A 22393-nucleotide genomic window follows, 5' to 3' on the forward strand; every position below is an offset into this window, starting at 1 on the left:
ATAATTTCCACAGTTCACTAATAATAAATACTATGTTTCTGTACATCATACTGAGCAAATTATTTATTCCCGACCTTCTCGTTGAAATGTTTGTTTCCGTTACACTAAAAAAAAAAATAATAAACGTAGTCATTGCCTCCGATTATTACGCTCGGTCACGTTCTACACGAAAAGTGCATATTCTTAACCATTTATCGCGCGAAATTGCAGTTTATCGTGTTCGTAAAATTTATATTTCTCATATACGTGTGTGCTCTATATAAAAAGAAACCGGAACAGTAACAGTCACTGACTAGCGAAAACCTTTGAAGTATAGAATACGCAATCATGAACCAAAAGTTGGGCTTACTTTTCCTATTCGTTTCACTTATCTTGCTGTTTGGATCACCCATGACACCAATAGTTGGGGTAAGTAGATGTTTGTCTAGTTTTCTGTGCTGTATTTCGACACATTGTTAAATAAGGGTAGTGAAAGAGTAGCATGAATGGGAACACTTTCGTTTCGAACATACAAAAAACCGAAAAATGTAAAAAAAAAACTGAAAGACCGTTCTATTTTCTCTTGTCACCCTTGGAAAGGTCAATCATTTGACTATAAGTGTACGTGGCATCATTAACTTGCTTCCATATTTACATGTCATTTATATTCGATTTTTCAACTCATTCTACCCGAGCTTTTCCTATTGATATTTAAGTTAATTGTCTGTAACGTCTGTACTTCTAAATAAATGCTATCCAGCATGTCTCTATACTACTAATTGTCATTATTACCGATCAAAAATAATAGTAAGGTAAGTCTGTCAAGTACAGGATGCCTATTACTATGCTATCCCTTGGTTACTGTGTCCTCACATTATTTTACCTATATTTAAAATAAATATGATTAAATTACGAATATTAAATTTTTTCAATAAAATTTTACCTGTAATTTTCATATAACCGAATCAAAACTTTAATTTCATAAGGCCTATAAAATGCGGGGAAACCAATTTTTTAAATTTCTGATAGCGGTTTCTCCCTTGATCTTCTTCAAAAACTTAAGAAATACAAAAACAATGCTTTCCAAAACAAAAGGAATAAATTACTGTGTTAAAAAAACTCTCGTCTAAATTACAGAAAAAAAATAATATACACGACTTTGTACATACATCTTTTTACCTAAACTAATTTAATAACTGAACAGAGCGTCTATTTTACTGTGCACTTTAACTGAATTAAGTTTTCATGTGTTTTTTTATGCGTGCATTGGTTACTGAGCTCTTTCATTGCAATCCACGTGTTACATCTAACCTTACTTTCCCGATCAGTTGAATATGTGTATAGTCCTCACGCAACAAGGAAACACCTTTATGTTTACATTCCCCCACTTTTTAACTGCCCCAATGTCGAAAACGATGACGAAGATTGCCGTCGGCCAATAGCAACCGGCAGCTGCGACAATGGGGCAGCTACTAAGAGGGAGAATGTAAACACAATAGTGCCTTTTTGTCGTGTGAGGACTATAAGTATCTACGCGTGATTTTCTGTCATTTTCTGAATAATATCGTAAGTACTGAAGCATATACAATAATTTAGGCTAAATAATTTAATACCGAATATTTCATGTTTTTACATTTTTGTTTGGGATTATTTCCTTAGAACTGATTAGAGGAAGTAAAGCATAGTAATTAGGATTTTTGTACAGAAATTGGCACACAGTAATTAGATCAGGACACAGAAATCGACACACAGTAATTATATCGGTGTAGAGAAATTGAAACACAGTAACTAAATCAGTATACAGAAATTGACACATAGTAATTTTATGATGTATAGATATTGATACATAGTAACTAGAAAAGGCGCAATAACTAACACACAGAAATTAACTTTGCATCTTCTTAAAAAGGTACAGTAACTCGCTCAGAAATTTGTGTTGTTTATATATCTCAAATATGAAGAAATTCATAGTTATATAAAAGACACACACATCGCGCGCGACATGTAATTGAAATGCTTTAAGAAGTGCGATATAAGTAAAAAAAGCCCGTTTAATTCGTAAAAAATGTCGGATGTCACTTTAATGGGCATAGTAATTGATTATCCATACGTTTATCATATATGTGAGATACGTATTGTTCTTCTAACAATAAAAAAAGATCGCTGAGAAACGTGTGTCCCGCTTAGGATCGAAAGGGTTAAAAGATGTATTTTGTTTCTCGCAGAACTTTATAGTATCAAGAGCAGAAGGTAATCGAGGAAGAGATATTCTTGTGGCTGTAAGAAAAAACGTCGCATGTCGCAAATTAAAATATTTTAGTTTATGCAATATTAATATATTAATATATTAATTGAGTTGCGAAATGTATGATTTACCTATTTATCAAAAGACAGATCATAAAAGCAAATTCGATATACTGAAAAATAATAATGGGACTTGAAACACAACTAATACGATGAATTAGTGATCAGAACTTTAAGTAACAATATCTCGAAAATGAGATCATGTGACATGCTATGAAAGAGAATAATATTGCGGATAGCATTATTTCTTTAATTATTATGTAACTAAATAGTCAAAATGTATTAGAAGATTTCGCAGTTGATCTTACTGAACTTTCTTTCTGTATTATGTACTTCATTTACCATATCTTACATTTCATTTCTATTAACACCATCTCGTGTTTGCATTGCATTTTTAAACTGGAAAAACAATGATTAGAAAGAAATTCGAAATTCGAAATTTGTAACTTGTATGTGTATTCTTTTGTGTATTCAAAAATAGTGAAATTTTCAAAGGGCAGTTATGAAAGAGATATCTCATACATAACCATTTGTTGTGTCTCGTTCAGATTGTTACCAAGTAAATTGAGAACGTAACCAATAATTAGATTAATATTAAAGCAAAAATAGCGAACAAAGCGAAAATCAGCCAAGAAAAGATGAGTTACGGTAACATTAATTTCAGAAACGTTTTTACTTTCACAGTCGAAAAAATTCAATCGTGTATCAATGCTAACGAATACACCAAAATATTGCTATTAAACAAAAATCAACCGGCCTGAGAAGTCCTCCCATAGTTAGGATATTTAAAATGTCCCTTTCATAGTACATATCTCTCCTACATTCCTCTTTTCTTAGTCTTAATAAACGTATATTTACCTCAAAGGTGGAAGGAGCATGCGGTACTTTGTCACGAAGGACTCTTTGTCGCAGCGACAAGTATAGAATAATGTGCAAAGTACGATGATGCCTAATTATTAATTACTACATACTCATCCATTCGATAGAGCTATTATATTGATTATATTTTTGTTTTTTTTTTAGCTCACGTGTACTAGAGAGGAACGAGGATTGTAACGGATGCTATAACATTACGAAACGTTGTTTTAACGATGATTAATACGTTGTATAAATGATGCAGATACAGCAGCTTAAATAAATAAATAAAGAAATACTGTTTACGACCATCGCCTTCTCTTCCATTCGGTCCTGCACCTCGAACACACATTTTCATCGATGTTATGAAAATAAATATTGTCCATTCAGTTTTCAGCACATTCGTTTGTTTTGAACCATAAAAATGAAAAACGGTCATTTTATCGGATCAGTACTATTGGAAAACTAAAAGAAGGCACTCTACCCAAAAGCTAAACGACGCAAGGTGAATTAGCCGGTCGCTCCACCTGATCTCTTCCACTTTTCAGATCCTGGGTCATTATTGGCTAAGTTAGGCTATGGATAGAACACGTGATTAGGTGAATCGGGCAGGACTGATAGAATGATCAAATATGTATTCTTTTATTGTGTAAGATAAAAGTACAGTGAGGAACAAATATATAAGTATTATTCATAATATAGATGATTAATATTGGTATACAGAGTGTTCCAAAAGTCACTTGCAATCGGGAAATGAGGTGTTCCTGGCGTCATTGGAAGTAACTTTTTCCTTAGTTCAAATGCAATCTGCAGCTTTGTTTACGTGTTATTAACGAAAAACCGTGACCAATGAAAGGCGAGCTCGGTTGGCGCGAAGCCGATGAGTCATTGAGCTGTCCCCCTCATTGGTCAGTGTTTTCTATTAATAACTCGTAAACAAAGCCACGGATTGCGCTTGCGCTAAGTAAAAAGTAACTTCAAATGACCATGAGAAACCCTTATTTCCCGATTACGAGTGGCTTTCGGGACATCCTGTATATCGAATTTGTTTTAGAAGATACAAGGACTAGTTTACTTGAAAGAAAACAAAAAAATATGAAACGCAGGTTTTAAAACATTACTTATCTGAGCCTATAACAAAAAATTTAAGAAATGCGTTTTCTAGATTTCGGTAACTTGAATACGAGCGGAAAATTTCATCGATATCGGTTGACGTTGTTATGAGTTACAAGCAATTCATGATCGCGACAAACGTAATTTTGTCCCGATGTTTGACACTTCTGATCAATAATTGAGCCGTTTATTTTGAAAGTGGCATAAGTCACTTTACCGTAATGAAAAGTGGTGATTTTTTAATGTTTATACGAAATGATTTATACTGAGAAAAATATCAGTATCCTGAGATAACAAATACAAGTAAATCTTCTCGAAAGTTAGCATCCATATTTTTAAACGTGTTAAAACGCAAACCCTTAAATATATCGACTTAAAAACAAAGTGAGTTTTTGAAATCTTTCAACACTTGTAGCTTGACCTTGCGTTGATCGATATTGACGAAATTTTCAGCATGCATATAAGTGACTGAAATCTATAAAACGCACCTTCCAAATTTTCGTTAGAAGCTTGGAAAAATTTTAAAAACTAGAGCTTTTATTTTTTGTTCTCATTCCGAATAATAACAAAATTTAAAAACGGTAAGTTATATATTGTACAGTACATTAGTCCTTCTGACATCAAAAAAACATTCAAATCAATTTAGTTCAATTTAAAAAAATGTATACTATGTTTTAAAAGGTGGCCACATATATGTCCCATAGGTACAGTAGCCACTGTACCTAATATATGAAACAATTTTCAGGATGTACAACATTATCATCAATTTTATTACAATTGCAAGTCTTTATTATTATTGTTTTATACTACTGTTCCATATATCGGTGTTTCTAACTAATTTAACCCTCTATGGGTTGAATTTTTTTCTTAAATATAAAAAAATGTATGCAACGGAAAATCTATTATTATAAACCTATTTATGCTAATTAAACCTATTTATCTATATTATGCATTTTATATGAACTACTATTAAAAACTTCAAATCCTAAATTCACATTTGTATCCATTATCAAAAGGGCTTGAATTAGTGTAGTCATTTCGATTCAACAATTTTAATGATGGTTGCATCAACCACAATAAATTTTCTGTAAAATCAGCAATTTTAGACAATACATATTGCACTTGGCGAAAATCAATTTAATCTCGTACGTACGTTTTCCAATCGCTCCTTTCGGAGTATTTATTCAGGCGTAACAGGAAAATGTTGATACATAAAGTATCAGTGCAGTGGATTATTTCAGTACACCTACATACATAGATATGTAAAACGCTCGATGTACGATTTTTCCTACCGAAAAGACAACTTTTGATACATTTTTATTGCGACGTGTTTTCCAAGCTTTATTCGAACAGTTTATTTTCATTTATTTTTAGCCTACCTTAAAACTCGTGAAACATCTCAAAGTATCTGACGAAGTAACATTGGTTCCCATGAAAACGAGACGTTAATAACAGGAACGGTCTTCCTGAAAAAAATTCTATTTAATAAGAGAAGTAAAAAGCTCTCTAACCTCTTTAAAGTCCGGTAAATTCTTCCATTTCTTCCGCTGCGTCTCAAAGCGCGGAAAATGTAAGGGAACTTTTTACGGAGTAGGTTACAAAAACTTTATATCGTAAAGCAACTATCCTTCTTCCACTTCGACTGACAATTAAGTTTTCCAAAGAAAACAGATTGAATGTGTTGTATCGTGGGAATATTCTTTTCAATTCACCATCACCATTATTTTAAGAAAAATGGATCATTGTACAATATTATTTTTCCACACAATCTTGACAATTTTGATAATTCTTTTTATCTGCTGAATTTGATACGTTCAGTGTGACCTATTTAAATCGATCCAGTCAAATATCTTTGAAATCATTGATGATACTAGAAAATGTTTCAAAGGGAATTTAAAAGGTTTTAAGGAGCACGTAATCTGATACTAATAAGATTTTTCTGGGTGTATGCGTCGAGGATAAATGAAGCTCAACTTAATTTTTTTAGTGGAATCATATATTTTCCATTATACTACTTGATTCGGGTCGTTATTCTCTTCATAAAAATACTAAAGCATTTATTGCGAAAAATCATTTGTTTAGAAGATACTTGAATTTTTGTATCTTTTAGTGACCATTCAAATTTCATTCGAGATATTTTTTAATATCATCGACAGTTTCGAAGATATTTGACTGGATCGATTGAAATGGGTCGCCATGTGGATTGAGCATCTGCAATAAACTTGTATTGTATACATACATTGATTGATTTTTGCGAAATACGTTATTCACGCATGAAATTTTAAGCGGAGACTTGTTTTTACATATTAATATCGTTATCGCTGTATGATTGAAGCAAACAATATTTTGCTGAATTCGGTTAAAGCCTTTATTTCACTACAAATTGTATTTTCGTTTATGTTAGAAAGACAAAGAAAACAAACTAATATTGAAAGTACTTTTTTTACTTGAACCGTTATATATTATATTTTTTTCTTGTATTACATTCATAATTAACTGTTTGATTTAATATTTAATACTGAATTGACGATGTTTACGACGATTCCCAGCTTCATTCATGAATTTTTCAAAACATAGTTTTTAAGATACTTCTGATATATACTTCTTATATATATACTGAGTTAAAAAAATGGCAAGAACTCAAGGTTAATTCAACAGTAACCTATGCGACATGCTATATAAGAATTACTGCGGATTTTTATGCAATATAAATAATTTCTACACTAATTGAAGGTAAGGGAGTTACATATAGGTATTTTGTTTCTGAATCAATTCACTAAGTTGAAAATGTTGCACCTGTTTCTATAAAATCGTAAAATCTACTGTCCTCTACAGCAGATTTTTATAGGGGTTTGAATAGAAATTTTAATTGTAGTGGATTATTATTATAAAGTCAAATTGTAGTAGATTTTTATTAGAAATTTGAATTGTAATAGATTTTTAATAGAAATTTAATTTGTGGCCAATTCGAAACAGGGGTAAATTCACTACAATAAATTTTTAATACAAAATTTTTATTATAATACATTTTTATTATAAATTTCCATTATAATCGATTTTTAATAATATGTAAATTATGGTACATTTTTATAGGTATCTATAATAGATTATATGTATATATATATATATATATATATATATATATATATATATATATAAAATACATAGTAATATCACATACAAATATATATATATATATATATATATATATATATATATATATATATATATATATATATTTGTATGTGATATTACTATGTATTTTAGATCACATTTGGTGTAATACTATTTTATATGGAATTCAATGCTTTATCTTTATCTCCATTTAAAAAATTGAAGGTGACCAATTGAAGTAGAATTGGTATGTAATGAACGGACGCGTCACTTGATTCTTATTCAACAGTATTATTTTTACAATTAACAACACTAATACAACATTTTTCTCCAAAAGGGAACTTCGAATGAAAAAATAATTAATTCTTCAGCTCCTGCAGTGAAGAAGCTACGTGAAAAAGTTCAATTGATATTGATTTAATTGCATTCAGTCATAAAAAAGATAAAGTCTCATCAATCTTACTTTTTGCCAATAAAGTTATGAACGGACTGATAACCGTTCCCGAGATTCTCTCTCTCTCCCTCTCTCTCTCTCTCTCTCTCTCTATATATATATAGAATGTCCGTCCCTTAGACATCGTCATCACCCAAGTATCTTCACAGAATTATTAGACATGCAACAACATAAATTTTTTTTGTGACCCTCAAATTTTACGACGCAATTTACACTATGTAATTTCGAATTAAATCACTGAATATATAAAAACACTTTTTACAGTTTCATTAATAAATAAAGTAAATAATCTAATAAGTAAACAAATCTTTTATATGGCTAACATCTTGCAGAACGTTCCAAATAAAGAGATTATGAAAATATTTTAAAACACTATTCCCCAACTTCACACAATAAATATTTAACTGTGCGCGGTTTTCGCAAAGAACGCGACGAAAGTTAATAAGCTGGTAGAAAGATTGCGTTTATCTGTTCCTTGACCAAAGAAAATGTACATTTAGCGTACAGGAAATATTTAAAACAAGTAATAATTTCAATGCTCACTATACAAGATGAGTCTCGTAATATGACGATATGTGATAGCTCATAAAATACGTTGTACGAAAAAATGTTTCAGATAGAAGTTGCATTGTTTGCAGGGGGGCATATAGTATTCTAATCAATTTTACATGATTTTATTTTATTATCGAGATGCAAAGATTGCCTTCAATTTTTAAGTGCGGTATTACTACGTTGTGTTAATAGTCACATTGATTGATGATTTTCATCAACAAATCAAGTAAATAATCTAATAACTAAACAAATCTTTCACTTTATTAAACATTCTTGTAACATAAAATTTCAAACGGAATAGTTAGTTCGACCAGTTTGTTGGAGAACAAGTAATAAGAAATTTTCTTTAAGTTGCAACTGGTCGGAATGATAAACAAATTCAAACAACTCACTTTTCTCAACTGTTTTATCTCAGCATATAACGAAAATTTAAAAAATGCGTTTTGTATATCCTTGTAACTTATATGCTTGCTGAATATTCTATCGTAATCTCTCGGTCGACTTTGATGTAAGAAGTAAATAATTAAAGATCACGAGAATCACAGTCTTGTCCTTATTGTAATTTTGCAATTTTTGTAAATCTTTTAATGCCTCCAGCTTCACATTGCTTCAATTGATTTCGATACAAATATGAGTTACCGAGATCAAAAATACGCACTTTTTTAAATTTTTCTTCTAAGCTCAGATAAGAGAAAATTGAGAAAACACTATTTCTTAATATTTGTATCATTCCGACCAATTGCAATCTAAACTTATATTGCTTACTCATAGAAAACAAGCCGGACTAACGTCTCAAAAAGATTCATGTCGTTTGAATCAATTTTAAAAATGCTATTCCGTTTGAAAAACTGTCAACATTCTTCCCGCGACGAGTATATGTAGCTCAATGTTCATAGGTTTACGGGGTACAATACAGCTGATAGCAATAATAAAAATTAAAATGCTAACTTACTCCAACTGCTGGTGTTACGAATATTCGTCACAACGAAATCATGGAAGCGAACATAAAGAGTTGAAGATTGCAAGTTCTATTGCCCTAAGCTTTTATATGGAACACTTCGTGCAGAATATTCCACATGTAGATTATGAGTTCAGTTGAAAATGTAATTCCAAGTTTACGAGATAAATGTTTAAACGTGTGCGGTTTTCGTGTAGGACGTGACGAGGGGTAATAATTTAGTAAAATGGTTGTATTTATCTCATCATTGTCCAAAGATAATGCGCGTTCGATATACTGGAACATTACCTAGTTCATTTAGTATTCGGAACATTTCTTTCAATTATTATAGTGACATTATCATTAAAAAAATCGTTGCCAAATAACACTTTACCTAATCAAACAAATGTATAGAATTTTTATTATTAATATAATGAAAGTGCTAAAAGAGTGTAATAAGTAGTAGTATCCAAATGGGCTCATACTCGGCAGACAGCACGTGTAAACGAGTACAATTTGCACGATGATGGCCATTAAAAAAATAGATAACACCAAGAATTATTTCATGCCCCCCCCCCAAAACAGAAGTTGCGGTTGTATTAGAAATACAGTAAATTCTCCCCAATTGTCCTTCACTGTTTATACAAAAACGAATAATTTTAGAAGAGGGGGTTCGATTAGTCAAGCCTTGCGCCTTGTTTTTATCGTTGTTGACAATCAGCAACTATAAAAATGGTTTACGTACTGCACTTATCGCGTAGCCCGTTCGGACTGCTACACGAATCTAACATACACGGAACAGAATCTGTCAGGATTTTTTTAATTACATACGAACCTAATCATTATAATAATAATTGGCTAATACCATAGAGGAATGTCATACTACCAATTTAAAAATCCTCCTGAAGAATGAACAATCCAATTTTCAGTTTATCGTAAATGAATTCAATTTCAAAAATCAACATGAATGCTCAGCCAAATAGCACGAAAACGTCTTTAAGACTTCTTAAAAACGTTTGGACCCAATAAGCACTGGACCTTTCAAAGACGTCTATTTTACGTCCATTTTAGATTTGAACGTCAATCGCCCTAAAATCAACGTCTTAACTACGTCTGTTTCTGGCCGTTTTTAAGACGTCTGCTTCGAACCGTCTATAACCCTTTGCAGTCCGCTGTCCCCTCTCGTGGGACATCGTAATTCTAGCATATCACTCTCATGGGACATTAAAGTTTATTAGTGATTACGGGGAATTGAGTTATTTCAGCGCAACTTTTTGAGACCTGCATGTTTCCCTGAAGTTTTCTCTTGAAATGGCACAAGAAATCAAATCAAAATATAGTAAAATTTCTAAGATATATACAAGAAATTTCAGCGGGTTTTGACGAGAACGTGAGAGGCGTGCTCACGACGGTCCGAGCACTTCAAAGGCGCCATTTGAAAAGAGCGATAAGGCAAGTTTGTAGAAGAAAGGTCGGTATGCGAACATAGCACGCACTGTATACTGAGATTTATAATCATAAAATCTGGAGGAAAAGATTTTCAAAGCTGAACTCGGTCTGGTTTAAAGCGTCGAGCGGTATAGATAGATCTAACGAGTGAGAAAATCGGAAAAGTGATTCTTCTCTTGGTAAATAAATTGTTTGGTAAAAGTTTTTTTGGTAAATATTACCTTGTGAGTTAGTAATAACAATTAGAAATTTTCAATCTATGTATTTACTCATATTTTTTATTAGAACAATGGCAAAACGTTCAAACACGAATTAGTCTCATGACACAAGTTGTAGTGAAGATGAGCTCCAGATAGACGTTTATACAGATATGTTAGGAAGACTCTCTCTCTCTAACTGTAGAAGGTTTTCTTCTACAGTTAGTCTATCATTTTGATAGCAGTGATAGTGATATCGTCCAAACAACAAGGCGACGAGTGAAAGAGTTCGCATAGATAGCGATTACAACAACAAAACAAAATTATAAAACAAACAATAACAAAATTATAAAAAATAAAATATTGATTTGTTTGCAAATTTCTCTATTTCAGCCAATTCATATAAGTCCAATATCATTATAATATGTTAGTTAGTTCCAAAACCATAGTAAATAATACGAGGGTCTATAAATGCCCGTTTCTGCCGAAAAGTGGCGCTGAGTTGCTGGTAGCCAATGTCCAGAATGGTTCGGAGTGCTAAGGGTTAATACGTCTGTTTCTAAACGTCTTACAGGCACTTGAAGTATGTCTTCAAGACGTTTTTTATATTTTCATGGATTTTTCAAATAAATCAGTCAAGCGCTCTTAGATACAACATTAATATGGACGATGGAGCAGAAGATAAAAAAAAAAAATTACGATATGAATTTTGTTCCTTCTTATACAAATTGGGGGTCGTCAAGAACACACATCAATCAACAATTTATTTTTTATAAAAATAGTTTTTCTAGAAATTCACACGTTATGATAGTGGCCGTTGAGAAAAGTGTCACTAAAGTGCCGATCATTGAGATCGTTACTGTGTAAGGAGTCATATATTTACGGTATGATCATGTGCCCAGGCCCTTTGAGTGGCTATGGTGTGGGCTTCTCACCCACATCGGTAAAACACACTATGAGAGAATGTGTTTTCGGGTGGCCAGAGTACCTTGATCGATTAAAATAGTTGCCCGGCATATGCCAAAGATCATAGGTTCGATACCAGGTCCCGATTTAACTGTTGGATTCTCCCATCACGTCTTTAAGACAGTCCAATACTTATTGGGTAAAGGAAGAAATTTTTGTATACCTATACTTGTGGCTGCAAATAAAAATATATTGTTTATATGCTAATACTACGTTGAACTTTCTTTTTAAGATAATGGATTTGTAAGCAACTAATAGTACTAATTCTACTACTCACTGAGTGTCGATTCTGCCCTAATGAAATTTGTAAAACGGATAACTAAAATGTTCGTTAATGATTCAAATACAAGGTTTAAAAGACGTAATTTTCTTTTTTCTTTTTAATATTGAAACTAATCGAAATTTTTCCTCAAGTTCTTTTACATATTATCTAGTAAGCTAGTCCTTCCAAAATCCTAGGAAACTTAAACTCATGTTGCTTCTTTTCCTTACAATGATGATTCTCCTTGATTCTCCGAATGCTATTCTCTACTCTTATTATTACTATACTCGTCTATCGATAAGTATCTGCTTTCGAAGAATCTTTACTATTTGATTTTTTTCTACAGATATTTTAGACAAAATTAGGCAAAGATCCGCATGGGATGTGATCCACACATGATCAATACGTAGATGACAAAAGATCGAGATGTATTGTTCACATTTATCATAATACAAGTCTTTGATACATAATCTAGGTTTTTAAAGAAAATTTGCTTGGCACTACGAACAAGTTTCCAACGCAAAGAGTTAAAAATGATTGTTCTAGAGTTATAGCTAGACTGCGAGAGTTTATGCAAATGAATAATCCAGTAAAATAAACTTAACAAATGAAGCAACTGAAGTATATTTCATCATTAAAAGATATAAAAATATATATTTTCCTGTTACATATTTCGGAATATCCAGAAATTCAAAAATTTTTACAGCACTGCGAATTATTCTCACCAAAAATTCTGCATGCATTCTAATATATAAAAATATTATGTATTTTATTAAATTAATAAGCAGTTACTTTGGAGATTTAATACTTTAAACATGTATAGAGTTCATAAAATAAAAAGTTAATACAATTAATATAGTTGAAAAGGTGTAGAAATATTTTATTTGTATAACATGAATAATATTATATTTTGATTTTAATGTAAAAACGTTAATACTTGAATTTGTGTAACGTTGAATTCATTTTTAAGTACGTCACATTCTATGCAAAATTAGATACGTTGATTAAACATGATTTTACGAATTTTTTAGTATCTATGCAAATGCATATTTATCGAATCTATGTGATGTATATAGTTTGTATATATCTTGCACACAGTTTGCACATTCTTGCATATACATAGTCTGCATATTCACTACATATGGTAAGTGCATAAACGTCCGTAGACTAATTATAAGGCCCTAATTATAAGACCCTAAGAACTATGTGTTATGTCGGATCAGTCATGAGAGCGTCCGACTTAGTTATTATACTCAGTGCTTACACATTAACGAGACGCAATACTCCTGAACGAACATAATATGAAATAAAATCAATTTTGTTAGGAACGCAGTTTAAATGCAGTTTAACTTACTCCAAATGCTCCTGTCGCAGAAATTTCTGGCAACAATATTATGGAAACGAACAGAAAGTGGAGCCGTAGTTTGTAGTTCATGATTGCTGATTCTACTGTACTACTGTACTACCAATGATTGTCACATTGGTTTCATCTTCTTACATGGACAAGTTCATGCAGAACATTTCTAATGTAGATGATTAGAATATTTGAAAATGCAAATCCACCTCTTCGCGATAAATGTTTAACTATGTGCGGTTTTCGTGTAGAACGTGACAAAGAGTAGTAAACTCGAAGGGTGATTCCGTTTATCTGTATATTGTCCAAAAAATTGCGTGTTCGAGATATACGGGAACACTATTTAATTATATCATATTCCAGTACATGATTTCCTATTATTGGTGTGTCATCTGGAAGTGGCGTTCATTCCATATCGATGCTCCATTTCAAAGAATCGTTGACAATTAATACTTCATCGAAACAAACGAATACACAATATTTTTATTATTACTATTTTAATGAAAATGTTAAAAGTGAGTAATAACTAGGAGTAATCAGACGTTACCATGCCTTGCATATTTCACGTAGTGTATCGTATCCGCAAAAAAGTTTTCTTGGTATGAAATCACACACTTGTGGCTCCTAAGAGAGGTAGACGACACGCGAATTATTTCAAGTCAAAAACGGAAGATATGTTTTTATGAAAAGTATAATGTTTTACGTATTGCACTTGTCGCGAAGGCGTTAAAACTGCTACACTATTATTTTGTTTTTTTATTCAAAGCAGTTGAAATTTTTCCGAAAATTCTTTTACACGTTCACTAGTAATCTAGTTCTTTTAACATCCTCCAAAAATTAGACTCATGTAGCACCTTTGCCATCCAATACAACCTCTTCTTTCTTACTCCCCGAATGCATTTCTCCTCTTCTTTAATTACAATACTCGGTAATAGATAAGCTGTTTGGTTTCAAAGAACAATTTCGATAATAGGTCAAAAATAAATCCAAAAGCGATTGACAATAATATACAATATACAATAATATATACAATAATATATACAATACAGTAATATAAATACAATACAATAATATATACAATAATATAATATTTTCTTCGGAACGTACCAAGTACGATAATATAAAATACAAATTAACTTACTCCTACTGCTGGTGTCATAAAAATTCCCGGCGACAAAATCATGGAGACGAAAAGAAAAAGGAACTGTAATCTTTGTTTCATGGTTGTAGGTTCAATTATCTTAAACTTTTCAGTAGCCAATGACTGTCGCAGTCAGTTACTCCTTTTACATGGATAACTCCGTGCAGAACGTACCAAATATAGATTATGAAAATATTTGAAAATGCAGTTCCAAATGTACGGAATAAATCTTCAACTGTGTGCATTTTTCCTGTAGGACGTGACAAATTATTCAAAGAAAATGTGCATTTGACATACAGCAACGATTCAAAGTGCAGTATTCGGAATATACACTGTATATATTATTTTTCGCAGCAATTAATACCTCATCAATTATTTAATTATTTAGAATCCAAAACCATATTTTTTATTATTTATCTGTCATACAGAATTCGACTCCATTCTAAGAGAATACCAAAATTATGTTATTTTCGGGAAATGGGGGGGGGGTCTATAAGATCATTTGAATTAATATTTACCTCAGCGAAAATGTAATCCACAGCTTTGTTTACAAGTTATTATTCAAACACACTGACCATTGAGAATCGATATCGGCTGACGTATGGCGGCCAAGCCAGTGAGTTTCGTTCGAAATCGAAATGTGCTCCGACCGATCGTTGGCATGGTCGCTTTGCAGCAGACGAGCTCTCCTCTCATTGATCTGTGTTTGCCGTTAATAATTCGTAAATAAAGGCACGGATTGCACTTTCCTTGACAGAATTTAGTAATCAAGGCATGCATCGAAATAACTATAAAATCTTAATATAGTTACATTGCACCGTAATACAAACAAGACATAAATCTGTTTCAGTTAATAAATTAGCTTAAATGAAAAACTATATCCAAGTAGCCGATTATATTATTGTGGTCCTTGTAATTTGGTGGAGTTTTATGAATATAATAGCTATCTTTCTTGTTCGCGAAGCTTCATTTTATCTTTTTTTCATTTTTATTTGTTACGCGTTTCTTAAGCGTTTTCAGGATTCTAAAACTTTAGATTTTGTATTTCCAAGGTCTTTAGAAACCAAAAGATTTTGATTCGCTTATGAAAAATATAGATGAAATTTTATTTGTAAAATTCAACATTTTTAATTGAATAATGTTTTTAAATATAAATAAAATTATTGTGAGGACACAGTAATCAGGGAGGAGTATGGTAAGTGATACACTTACCTTATAATGTTTTACATATTGCCAAGCAGCTATCGCGTAGCACGTTCAGACTGCTACATAAATGTAACGTGAACGGATCGTGTTTTCACGCAACAAGATCAGCTAGGATCATTTAAACAGTCGTAATTCTAAATCCCTTAACATAGATGGAAAGGGAAATTATTTTTTGTTCCAGATTAATATTTACAACGTTTACGCCGCAAACTTCAGAATAGCACGTAATGCTTCGTTGTCGTCATATTGAAACAATTAAATTCATCAAAATTTATTCTGCATTCTACAAAACATTTATAAGAAAGCACTGAAAGTGGACTTCTCCATTTCTTTGTTATTCATAGCAAGTGTATGAATGGGTTAGTATCATAGTGGCGTAAATCACATAACGAGAAACAATGAGCCTTTTTATTTACCAACACGTGTATTGTTTACTGGCAAATTTATTGTTCGGATATTTTAGAGTTATGTTAATTTATGTTAGACAAGTGAAAGGAAATAATAAATTCTTCAGACATTTAATAATATTTTTTGTGGAATATAATTTCCGTCGTTACTGCTGACCTCTCGCCAGCGCGATGGCAATTTGTAAATATCATTTTTGAGAAATATACGTATTGAAACTTAAAATCACATTAATGTATAATATATATTATAATCACATAATAATAAGTTAAATCCTATTTCTAGAATCGATATGAATGTTCAAAAGAAAAAATTACTCGGTATTTATAATTATAATTGTAGATGGAGATGTATTGCGGATATGATAATACTGGATTGAACTTTTGTAACATAATGCATTTGATTGCAATTAGTAATTCGGCTTATCAGCGAGCGACGTTTTTTTGTTTGTTTATTGTCATTTATACCTCTGAAAGTTATAAATCGCGGTGCTTAAATTCTCATTATTGGATCAGATATAAGGTTTCTATAAGGTTTGTGTAAGGTTTTTTATTCGAAACAGTTGAGATTTTTCCAGAAGATTTTTTTACACGTTCTTGTTCTAGTCCTTTTAACATCCTACAAAAATTAAACTCATGTAGCTTCTTTTCCTTCCAATATAATTTTCCTTCCACGTGAAGAAATATTGTTGATATTGATTTGATTGCATTCAATCATAAAAAAAGAAGTCTCATAAGTCTAATTTTTGCCTATAAAATTATAAACAAACTAATTAACCATCCCGAAGATTCTATATGAACTGAGCTTTATAACTTCTTATTGGTTTCTTCGACATCGACTTCTCCCAAGGTAGGAGCCCCAACGTATTCTTTATGATCACAACGATTATTTTAGCAGAATTAATTGATGTGTAAATTCCTATAGCAACAACATAAATTTTGTCTGCGGCTCTCAAATCTTCCGACGCAGTTTACACTATGTATTTTCCAATTAAATCACTGCATATATTATATTCTGTAACGTATAGTGTATTTTGACCGTTCCATTAATAAATAAATCAAATAATCTAATTAGTAAACAAATTGAAATTTGTCCAAATGACTTGCATTTTTGTGAGTTGTTAGCCCGACTACTTTACTGAAGAAAAACTAAACAAAAAAAATAAAGAATAAAAAAATTTCTTTTGATTGCAATTGGTCGGGATAATAAATAAATTAAAAAACTCTCGTTTTTAAAATTTCTTATACGAGTCTATAATACATAGAAATATAATAGAAGCTCTAAATAATTAGAGATCACGAGATTCACAGTTTTTTCCCTGATTTTTTTACACTTTCAGCCAATAACTGTCAGGAATCTGAAGATTTTAAAATCTTTTTATATCTCTAGCTTCATTCTGCATTAACTGATTTTGATTCAATTTTCATCATGGGAACGGGTTACCGTGACCATCAAAACTCAATTTTTAAATTCTCTTTATAGGTTCGGATAGAAAAGTTTAAAAAAAACATTATTTCTTAGCATTATATTATCATTCCAATCAATTGCAATCTAAAAAAATGTCGTTTACTCGTAGAAAACTAACCGGAGTAACGTTTTAAAAAAAATTCATGTCATTTCTCTCTCTCTCTCTCTCTCTCTCAACTTACTTTAAAAATATTATTCCATTTGAAATACTATCAACATAATTCCAGCAACAAGTGTATGTTTGTACCTCTATGTTTTCACGTTAGCGGGACACAGTGTAATATACAGAGCACATTAACTTACTTTGACTACCAGTGTCACGAAAAGCCTTAACAAGAGAATCACGGAAACGAACAGAAAGAGGAACTGTATACTCCTTATATGGTGAGTATGTATTACACATACACCTTTTATATGGAAAATTTCGTGCAGAATATTTCACGTATAGATTATCAGTTGATTTCCAAAGGCAATTCGAACTTTACAAGATAACTACTTAACAGTATGCGGTTTTCGTGTGCGATGTGGTGAAGAATAATAACCTCGTAGAATAATCTGATTATTGTCCACATAAAATGTGTATTTGATATACAGGAACACTACTTTAATTCATTTAATATCCAAAACATTTTTTTCGATTATTGTATTGACATCTGGAACCGGTGCCCATTCCATATTTATGTTCCCGTTAAAAGTGCCGATTAACACTTTTTCTAAACAAACAAATGTATAGAGTTTTTATCATTACGCTTATAACGAAGATGCTAAAAAAGTGCAATAAGTAGACATAATCAAATGCGACCTTACCCCGCAAATCTTAGCTACTACCGGATGTTCGCATAACAATTTTTTCGGCAATTTACACGCTGCTGGTAGCTGGTAAAAAATAGACGACATCAGAATTATTTCAGGTCTAAAACGGAAGATGTGGTTATATTGGAAGTACAGTAAATTTACCCTAATTAATTTTCAGGGTGCAAACAAAAATGGATAATTTGGAAAGTGAAGAAGATTATTCGAGCCTTGCACCTTTTCCTATAGTCGTTGACAATCGGCAACCATAAAAACGAGCCGCAAGGCTTGAATAATCGTATCGCCTCTTCCAAAAAGGTCTATTTTGTTTACAAGCTGAGGGACAATTAAAAATACTCCTGAAGAATGAACCCTCCATCTTCAATTTACTATAAATAAATTCAACTTCAAGAATCAATATGAGTGCACAAAGAAAGAAAATATTAGATATTTATACTTATAATCGCAGATAAGCATATATCGTAGGTATGATAACACTACGTTGCACTATATTTTTAATATAGTGGCTTTGAAAGCAATGCATAGTACTAATTCGACTTCTTACAGAGCGGCGTTTGTGAACACACACACACACCTTTGAAATTTATAAATCGAATTATTAAAATTTTCCTTATTGACACAGATATAAGGTTTCAAAAAATTTTCTTTCATTTTGTTCGTCAAACCAGTTGAAACTTTTCCGCAAGTTCTCGTATGTATTATCTAATAAACTAATCCTTCTAAAATCATACAAAAATTACACTCATGTTACTTCTTTTTGTTACAATTATGTCCCTTCTTCTTGATTCTCCGAATGCTATTCTCTACTTTTATTATTACTATACTCGTCTATCGATAAGTATTTGCTTTTGTAGAATCTTTACTGTTTGATCTTTTGCTACAGATATTTTAGACAAAATTAGGCAAAGATCCGCATGGGATGTGATCCACACATGATCAACACGTAGATGACAAAAGATCGAGATGTATTGTTCACATTTATCATAATACAAGTCTTTGATACATGATTTAGGTTTTTAAAGAAAATTTGCTTGGCACTACGAACAAGTTTCCAACGCAAAGAGTTAAAAATGATTTTTCTAGAGTTATAGTTAGACTGCGAGAGTTTATGCAAATGAATAATCCAGTAAAATAAACTTAACAAATGAAGCAACTGAAGTTTATTTCATCATTAAAAGATATTAAAATATATATTTTCCTGTTACATATTTTGAAACATCCAGAAATTCAAAAATTTTTACAGCAATACGAATTATTCTCACCAAAAATTCTGCATGCATTCTGATACATAAAAGTATTATGTTTTGTATCAAATTATTAAGCAGTTACTTTGGAGATTTAATACTTTATAAATGCATATAGTTGCATTAATGAAAATGATATTATATACATAAAAAATCGTGAGTGCGTGCGATTAAGAACATACATCAGTGTTTACATATTGACGTGGTGCAATATAACTGACCGAAAAGATACGAAATAAGATGAATTTTATTCTGAACGCAACAAATGCAATAATATAAAATGAAAATCAACTTACTCCTACTGCTGGTGTCACTAAAATACCTGACAAAAAAATCATGGAAATCAAGAGAAAGAAGAACTGTAATTTTTGGATCATGGTTGTAGGTTCCTTAAGCTTCTTGTTGTTGTTGCATTAAGCTTGTCAGTACTCAATGACTGTTTCAGTCACTTACGCCTTTTATATGGGTGCGGAACATTCCAAATAAGAATTATGAAAATATTTTAAAACGCAATTCAAACTACACTCGATGAACGTTTAACTGTGCACGGTTTTCGCGACGGACGTGGCGAAGTTAATAAGCTGATTGAATGACTATGTTTCGCTATCTGTTTCTTATCCAAAGAAAGTGTTCATTTAACACATAGGAATTATTTAAAACAAGTGTAATATTCTCAATGTTCACTACACAAGGTGAGTCTCGTAATATGACGATATGAGATAACTCATAAAATACGTTGTAGGAAAAAAAGGTTCAGATAGAAGTTGCATTGTTTGCAGGGGGACATATAGTATTGTAATCAATTTTACATGATTTTATTTTATTATCGAGATGCGAAGGTTGCCTTCAATTTTTAAGTGCGGTATTGCAGTCTTACTACATCGTATTTTTTTTTTAATAGTCACAGTGAGTTTATATCGTATTAATAGTCTATTTGAATGCAACTTAATTTATTGTTTCTATATTTCAGTAACTATTTATTTTGAATCCGATTTGGTATAATACTTTTCATGTAGAATTTACAATGTCTTACCCGAATACGAGAAGAAATACAAAACCATTCAATTTAAAAAATTCAAGGTGACCATCATATTTCAAATAATATTTCAAATAATTATAAAATAAAACAGTGTGTCATTTAAAATAATATCACAAATAATTATGAAATAAAATAATGCGTTATTTCAAATAATATTACATACGATGTAATATTATGTGATCCCAGGCATAGAAATAGTTATTAAATGAAGTAACATGTAAATTGAAATAATATTTAGAATATTGTCACTTCATGTGTACCTAGCTATGGAGTATCTGTGTGGTATAAGTGCTTTTGCACATTGTTGTTTCGTAGCACCGATAGTCTGAGTAAGTAAAATACTCCTCGTAATTTTTCTAAACTGTCTCATCTTATCTATATTATGCATTTTAAATAAACTACTATTAAAATCCTCAAATCCTATATTCACATTTTTATCCATTATCAGAAGGGTTTCAACTAGTGTAGTTATTTCGATTCAACAAAATCAATTTAATTTCGTATGTACGTTTTCCAATCGCTCCTTTCGGAGTATTTATTCAGGCGTAACAGGAAAATGTTGATGCGTAAAGTATCAGTGCAGTGGATTATTTCAGCACACCTACATACATAGGTATGTAAAACGCTCGATGTATGATTTTTCCTACCGAATAGACAACTTTTGATACATTTTTATTGCGACATGTTTTCCAAGCTCTATTCGAACAGTTTATTTTCATTTATTTTTAGCCTACCTTAAAACTCGTGAAACATCTCAAAGTATCTGACGATGTAACATTGGTTCCCATGAAAACGAGACGTTAATAACAGGAACGGTCTTCCTGAAAAGAATTCTATTTAATAAGAGAAGCAAAAAGTTCTCTAACCTCTTTAAAGTCTGGCAAATTCTTCTATTCCTTCGGCTGCGTCTCAAAGTAAGTTACAGAAACTTGATACCAGAAAGCAACTATTCTTCTTCCTATTCGACTGACAATTAATATTTCCAAAGAAAACAGACTAAATGATTGTGGGAATGTTCTTCTATATTCACCATCACCATTATTTTAAGTAAAATGGATCACTGTACAAAATTACTTTTCTACACATTCTTGATGATTTTGATGATTTTTTTTATCTGCTGGATTTAATACGTAGCGTGGGACCTATTTAAATTGATCATGTCAAATATCTTTTGATATCGTTTATAACACTAGAAAATATTTCAAACTAAATTTGAAAGGTTTTAGGGGGCTTGTAATCTGATACTAATAAGATTTTTTTAGGTGAATGCGTCGAGGACAAATGGAATTGAATTATATTTTTTTAGTGGAATCATATATTTTTTATTATACTACACGATTCAAGTCGTAATTCTCTTTATAAAAATGTTAAGGCATTTATTGCGAAAAAATCAATTGTTTACAAGATATTTGATTTTTAGTATCTTTCAGTGATCATTCAAATTTCGTTCGAAATATTTTTTAGTATCATCGACATTTTCCAAGATATTGTTTAAGATACTTCTGATAGATTTATTATTCTCTCTCCGATGTTCTTTTTGTT

At 31.3% G+C, this 22393-nt stretch overlaps 1 protein-coding gene and 2 long non-coding RNA genes across 3 annotated transcripts in view; 2 read left to right on the forward strand and 1 right to left on the reverse strand.

Moving 5' to 3' along the window:
• LOC143259277 (potassium voltage-gated channel protein Shaw-like) overlaps nucleotides 1–22393 on the forward strand; it is a 421748-nt gene that overhangs the window by 37164 nt on the left and 362191 nt on the right. The window lies entirely within an intron of this gene.
• LOC117220115 (uncharacterized) lies at nucleotides 253–3443 on the forward strand. Its single transcript, XR_004490187.2, has 3 exons — nucleotides 253–408; nucleotides 3149–3220; nucleotides 3307–3443. It is a non-coding gene; the product is annotated as an uncharacterized LOC117220115 (long non-coding RNA).
• On the reverse strand, nucleotides 5288–5552 carry LOC117220179 (uncharacterized). Its single transcript, XR_004490212.2, has 2 exons — nucleotides 5405–5552; nucleotides 5288–5336 (listed from the first exon to the last, which is right to left on the reverse strand). It is a non-coding gene; the product is annotated as an uncharacterized LOC117220179 (long non-coding RNA).

This window comes from Megalopta genalis, chromosome 4 (genome assembly GCF_051020955.1).
Source record: "Megalopta genalis isolate 19385.01 chromosome 4, iyMegGena1_principal, whole genome shotgun sequence".
In the NCBI taxonomy this organism is placed as follows: Eukaryota; Metazoa; Arthropoda; class Insecta; order Hymenoptera; family Halictidae; genus Megalopta; species Megalopta genalis.